Raw genomic sequence first — 5,666 nt, 5'->3', positions numbered from 1 at the left:
CGGCCACCTGGCTGGCGGAAGCAGCTGCGGCAGTCGAGGTCGCAGCCTGAGTGTAGGGGGCGCGCACAGACCCCGGCATTGGCGCGGACGCGTGCGCGGAAGCGAGTCCCGCCACGCACACGCTTCTGCATGCACAGGGTCACTTACACGCACGTGCGCACAGACACGCGCGCCGGCGCACGGCTTCCAGGACAAGGAGAAGGAAACGGTGGCATAGGGGGGACCCGAAATAGATGTTCGTTAGGGCGGGCCCCGGGGGCTAGATACTGAATCTCAGAAGGTGGGGGCGGGGGCCTTTGAAGAAGCCACAAATAGGCCCGCCTCCAGCTCTACAGGTGCGGGAACTGGGCCTCCAGGGGCCGGACGTGCCCAGGTCCCGCCCCAGGGCTAGAGTTTCCCTCCCGTGCAGGACGCTGCCCGCCCCAGCCTGGTCTTGTAAACCTGGCTGGAGACAGGGAGGTGGCTCGACGGGTTTTTTCTACAGAAAAGGAAAGTGTTATTGTACTCAGTGACTCCTGAGGCCTATTCCAGTTGTGACTTTTTATGAAGAAAGAACTGGGCCCAGAGGCCATAAGAAGAGTTGGGAGCTGAAAAAAAAAAACCTTGGTTCCAGGTTTGGTCCCAATCACAGGTTCTTCCTGGTTCAAAGATCCCATTGTTTATTTGCGGTGCTGCCTGCCATGGGATGCCAGGGGCCAAAGCCTGACCCCACGGGATGCCTGGAGTGGGGAAGGATGTAAAGCAGGAGGACATGGTTATGGGGGCCCCAGTGCCAGCCTCTGGGAGCAGAGGAGGCCCCAGGCATTGCCCAAATGGGGAGGCTGCTGGGATGGGCGGCAGATGGGGGTCCTGGAGGCTAGAGGGCGATGAAGCAGGAGCCCACGGCTCCAAAATGGGTCAAATTCAAGAAGGGGCGGCCATGATGAGGCCTGTGTGATGGAATTGTTGCTGGAGACAGTGGAGAACACAGTTGTGGTCGTGGTTCGGGCCACGACTCAGAATGTAGGGTCAACAGAGTCAGGAACACCCATGTCGGGGTTAAACGAGCTGGTATCTACTTGTGGTCCTCTTGCAAACTGACCTTGGGATCAAATGACCCAGTGCTGCCTCTCCCTAGCCGTCTTATCTTTGGGCCTCAAATTTCTCATCTGTAAAATGGGAACAACAGCTCCTCCACAGGACTGTTTTGGGAATTGAAAGTGCGTATAAGTCCCCCTTCCATCCTTCCTTCCCTGGCAGTGGGGCAGGGATGAATTCCCACCTCCATTCAGCCCCTCCCCCTTTGCCACTTCTCAAAGTCCCTGGCACTTGCTCCCCAGGATACCTTCCGAGTCCTGCTTTCTTGTGAGCAGGTGGAGTCCGGTGGAAGGAAGGCTGGAGAAGCAGCGCCGCCTGGTGGCCAGTTGCAGGACGGCCTGGTCCGTCCCTGAAGACAGCCCAGGCTAAGCGGATTAGCGCCTAATGGCGTCTGCCAGTTAGCAGCCTCCCAGGGGACTGACCGTGGGGCTTCACACAGGGAGGCCTTCCCTTCTGCCTCAGTTTCCCCCTGCACCGTCTCCTCTGCCTTCTTATGGCCCAGCTTCTTTGGCTTCAACCGGCTTGTCCCACTTCTGCCCCGGAGGATTCAACCAACTTGGCGTTTATACTGTGCTTTGTACTTTCCAAAGCCCTTTGACACACATTACTGTCCTCCCTGGGTATCCATGGAGGACTGGTTCCAGGACTTCCCGCGGATACCAAAGTCCGGGGATGCTGAAGTCCCTGGTATAAAATGGTGTCGTGTTTGCGTATAGCCTAGCACGGCCTCCTGTACACTTTAAATCATCTCTGAACTACTTATAATGCCTAATACAATGTAAGTGCCATGTAAATAGTTGTTATACTGTATTGTTTAGGGAATCAGAAGAAAAAAAAGTCTACATGTTCAGTACAGACGCAATTTAAAATTTTTTTTATTTGATCCGCGGTTGGTTGAATCCACGGATGTGGAACCCGCGGAACCCACGGACCCGGAGGGCCGCCTGTACTTGTCCTGCGGCGTCCTGCTTCCGGTGGTGACGGCGCTAGAGGGATGGAGGATCGTTGTTCAGAGCGTGGTTCCAGCACCAGGGCCTAGTTTGGATTCTGCCTCTTCCATCCAGCTGTGTAACCAGGGCAACGTTCAAAACATTGAATAACCAGTAGGACAGGAATTGGCCAATCAGAATAAACGTTCTGTAAACACCAAGTACAGCCAAATCAGTATATACTTGCCGAAGATTCTGGAATAACCTTTACCTCACTGGGCTTCGGTTTCTCCATCTGCAATATGGGGACGGTGATCGTGCCAGCACCACCGTATAGGGCTTTGAAGCTTGAATAAGTTAATACATGAAAGGGATAGCCCAATAAGTGTTAGCTTCATTCCTGGTCCTCCCTCCTCTCTGGGAGAGGTGAGTCACCTCTCAGTCTCAATGACTCAGGGTGATTGCCACTTTTAAGGGAAACTCCCCAACTGAGCCACTGTGTGTACTCCAGCCTCTCCTCCTGCCTCCCCCACCTCCCTCTCAGCTCTTCTCTGTTTCGTCTTGAGCAGCCTGTGGCTCCTACAAAGCCCTCTGTGGCTGAACGTTTCCTTTCTCACTGTGGTCCTGATCCTTCTCTTGTGCCCCAGACGGCCCCCCGAGCTGTCTGATGGCTCCCACCTTGCTCAGAATAAAAGTGGATTCTTCCGGATTCTCTTTCAAGGCCCTGCATCATCTGGTCCTGCCTCTGACCTCTTCTCCCATCTCTCAGCTTCCTTCCGGACTTACCTTTTGTTTCCTGGAAGCCCAACTTCCTTCCCACCGGACAGCCTTTGAAGTTGGCTGGTTAATGTTCATCCTAGAGACTGGCGAGTGCCTGCTCTCTTATTCAGACATTGCTTCCTCAGAGAGACCTTCCTTGACCCAGAGGAAGTTTGATTTAAAGCAGCTGTCCCTAGCCATGATCAGATATTCTTTACTGCATCATTGTTTTATTTATTTTTATAGAACTTCTTTTTTGTTGTTGTTTTGGTGGTGTTGGGGGTTGCTGGCCAGTACAGGAACCAGAACTCCTGACCTTGGTGTTACAAGGCTGCACTCTAACCAGCATAACTAAGTTCAGTGTTGCTGCATTATATTTTTGGTTGCCTTTTGCCTGCTCCCCTGCCAGACTGAACTGAGTATTCGTCTGTCTTATTTTGCTTTGCCCTCAGCACCTAGAACAGCGTCTGGTGCATAGTAGGCCTTCAGCAAGGAGCTGTTGAATGAATGAAAGAATGGCTGTTTTAGGGCATTTGAAGAGGTGGGAGGTGCCCATCAAGGCCCCACATAGGTGAAAGGAGACTTCGTGGAAGCAGCTGGGCTTTGGAGAGACTAACATGCAGGAGGTCTATCAGGGAATGCTCCTGGGGTCAGCATCCGTGGAAGGCATGGGAAGGCAGCAGCAGCGGGCAGAGGGAGAAGTCGGGCTGTGATGGAGTCCAAGGAAGGCTCAGCAGATCCCATGGCAAGCTCCGGAGCAGGGATGGTCTTTCATTATTGTCCTGAATTAGGGCAAGGGGACTGGACTTTCCTACATCTGCATTTATCAGTCACTGGATGCACCCAAAAAGGGGGAGTTGTAAGCTTGGGCAAGGCGTTTTATTTAACTGGAGCAGTCTGCACACGGATCTGAGATCTGAGGGCCACCTTGTCTGCCGCCAGCAGCACTGGGGAGTAAGTCCTTCAGTCCTGCGGGGACTCACCTGGACAGGAGGGGAGGTTCAGATAAGCTGGAAGAAGGTGCAGGGCCGTGNTAGCCCATCCCCCCCCACCCCCGCCTGTGCCTTGGCCCATCTCCTAGCCTAGAAAGCCCAGAGCCATCCCTGTCCCTGCCTCCCTCAGCCCCATGGGTAGCTGCTTCTCTCCTCCCTGAGCTCTAGGGCACCTCTCAATGTCTCTCACCCCATCTGCCTGCAGCCTCTGGCCACCCACCCATCTCCAATGACACTGCCGGATTTATCTTGCGAAACACAGGCTCTAACACTCCTCATCTCAGAGAAGCAGTGGCCTCCACGCTCACTCCTGCCTCCTCTTTCCCAGCCTTGTCCTCCCCTACCCCCAATCAGAAGCCTCCTCCGTGCAGCTGGCTTCAAGGACTGTCTCTCCTTTAAACACCCTGCCGCACCCCGCCCATGTCTCCCACCCTGCCACCCCCACCCCGCTTTTTGCTGCCTGTGACTGCTTTCTCTGAGGTCCTTGAGTTATTCTACCCTCCTGAAGTGCTTCTTAAACTTGATCATGCATGAGAATGATGGGGAGATCTTGCTAAATTGCAGTTTCTGATTCAGTAGGCCTGGGATTCTGCATTTCCTATGTGCTCCCAGGCTGTGCTGATGCTGGTCTGAGGGCCACACTTGGAGAGGCAAAGCTCTAGATGATCACGGCAGAAACAGAAGTGTCCACCCACCCATCAGTGCATGTTGATTGAGCACCTACTCAGCGCAAGGCAGTACGGGGATCCAAACAAGCGCAAGGGCTGGACTCTGACCCTGAATAGCAGGCTGTTGCACAAATGCAGGTTAAAACTAATGGTCAGGCCACAGAACCCTTCCAGAAATGCTTCCAGAAGTGCTCACGTGCCAAATGGTCGGTGGTACATGTGATGAACTCATTCTCTGCCTGGCAGTCAGTGACGCTTTAAACAGGGAAAGGTCCCATGACTGCCCTGCTTGGAGCTGTCTGATGGCTCCCACCTTGCTCAGAATAAAAGTGGATTCTTCCGGATTCTCTTTCAAGGCCCTGCATCATCTGGTCCTGCCTCTGACCTCTTCTCCCATCTCTCAGCTTCCTTCCGGACTTACCTTTTGTTTCCTGGAAGCCCAACTTCCTTCCCACCGGACAGCCTTTGAAGTTGGCTGGTTAATGTTCATCCTAGAGACTGGCGAGTGCCTGCTCTCTTATTCAGACATTGCTTCCTCAGAGAGACCTTCCTTGACCCAGAGGAAGTTTGATTTAAAGCAGCTGTCCCTAGCCATGATCAGATATTCTTTACTGCATCATTGTTTTATTTATTTTTATAGAACTTCTTTTTTGTTGTTGTTTTGGTGGTGTTGGGGGTTGCTGGCCAGTACAGGAACCAGAACTCCTGACCTTGGTGTTACAAGGCTGCACTCTAACCAGCATAACTAAGTTCAGTGTTGCTGCATTATATTTTTGGTTGCCTTTTGCCTGCTCCCCTGCCAGACTGAACTGAGTATTCGTCTGTCTTATTTTGCTTTGCCCTCAGCACCTAGAACAGCGTCTGGTGCATAGTAGGCCTTCAGCAAGGAGCTGTTGAATGAATGAAAGAATGGCTGTTTTAGGGCATTTGAAGAGGTGGGAGGTGCCCATCAAGGCCCCACATAGGTGAAAGGAGACTTCGTGGAAGCAGCTGGGCTTTGGAGAGACTAACATGCAGGAGGTCTATCAGGGAATGCTCCTGGGGTCAGCATCCGTGGAAGGCATGGGAAGGCAGCAGCAGCGGGCAGAGGGAGAAGTCGGGCTGTGATGGAGTCCAAGGAAGGCTCAGCAGATCCCATGGCAAGCTCCGGAGCAGGGATGGTCTTTCATTATTGTCCTGAATTAGGGCAAGGGGACTGGACTTTCCTACATCTGCATTTATCAGTCACTGGATGCACCCAA

General features: G+C 53.2%; 1 long non-coding RNA gene across 1 annotated transcript in view; it reads right to left on the bottom strand.

Moving 5' to 3' along the window:
• Window positions 1-1,936: 1,936 nt before the first annotated feature.
• The window catches only part of LOC103600832, a 6,823-nt gene continuing 3,093 nt past the window's right edge, over window positions 1,937-5,666 (bottom strand). Inside the window, exon 2 of the long non-coding RNA XR_551412.1 lies at window positions 1,937-2,214. This is a non-coding gene — a long non-coding RNA (uncharacterized LOC103600832). The remainder of the gene's footprint in view (window positions 2,215-5,666) is intronic.

This window comes from Galeopterus variegatus, unplaced genomic scaffold, assembly GCF_000696425.1.
Source record: "Galeopterus variegatus unplaced genomic scaffold, G_variegatus-3.0.2 Scaffold3477, whole genome shotgun sequence".
NCBI classification, from domain to species: domain Eukaryota; kingdom Metazoa; phylum Chordata; class Mammalia; order Dermoptera; family Cynocephalidae; genus Galeopterus; species Galeopterus variegatus.
Note: the sequence above shows the minus strand (reverse complement) of the source record. Positions and strands in the feature narration are given on the sequence as shown.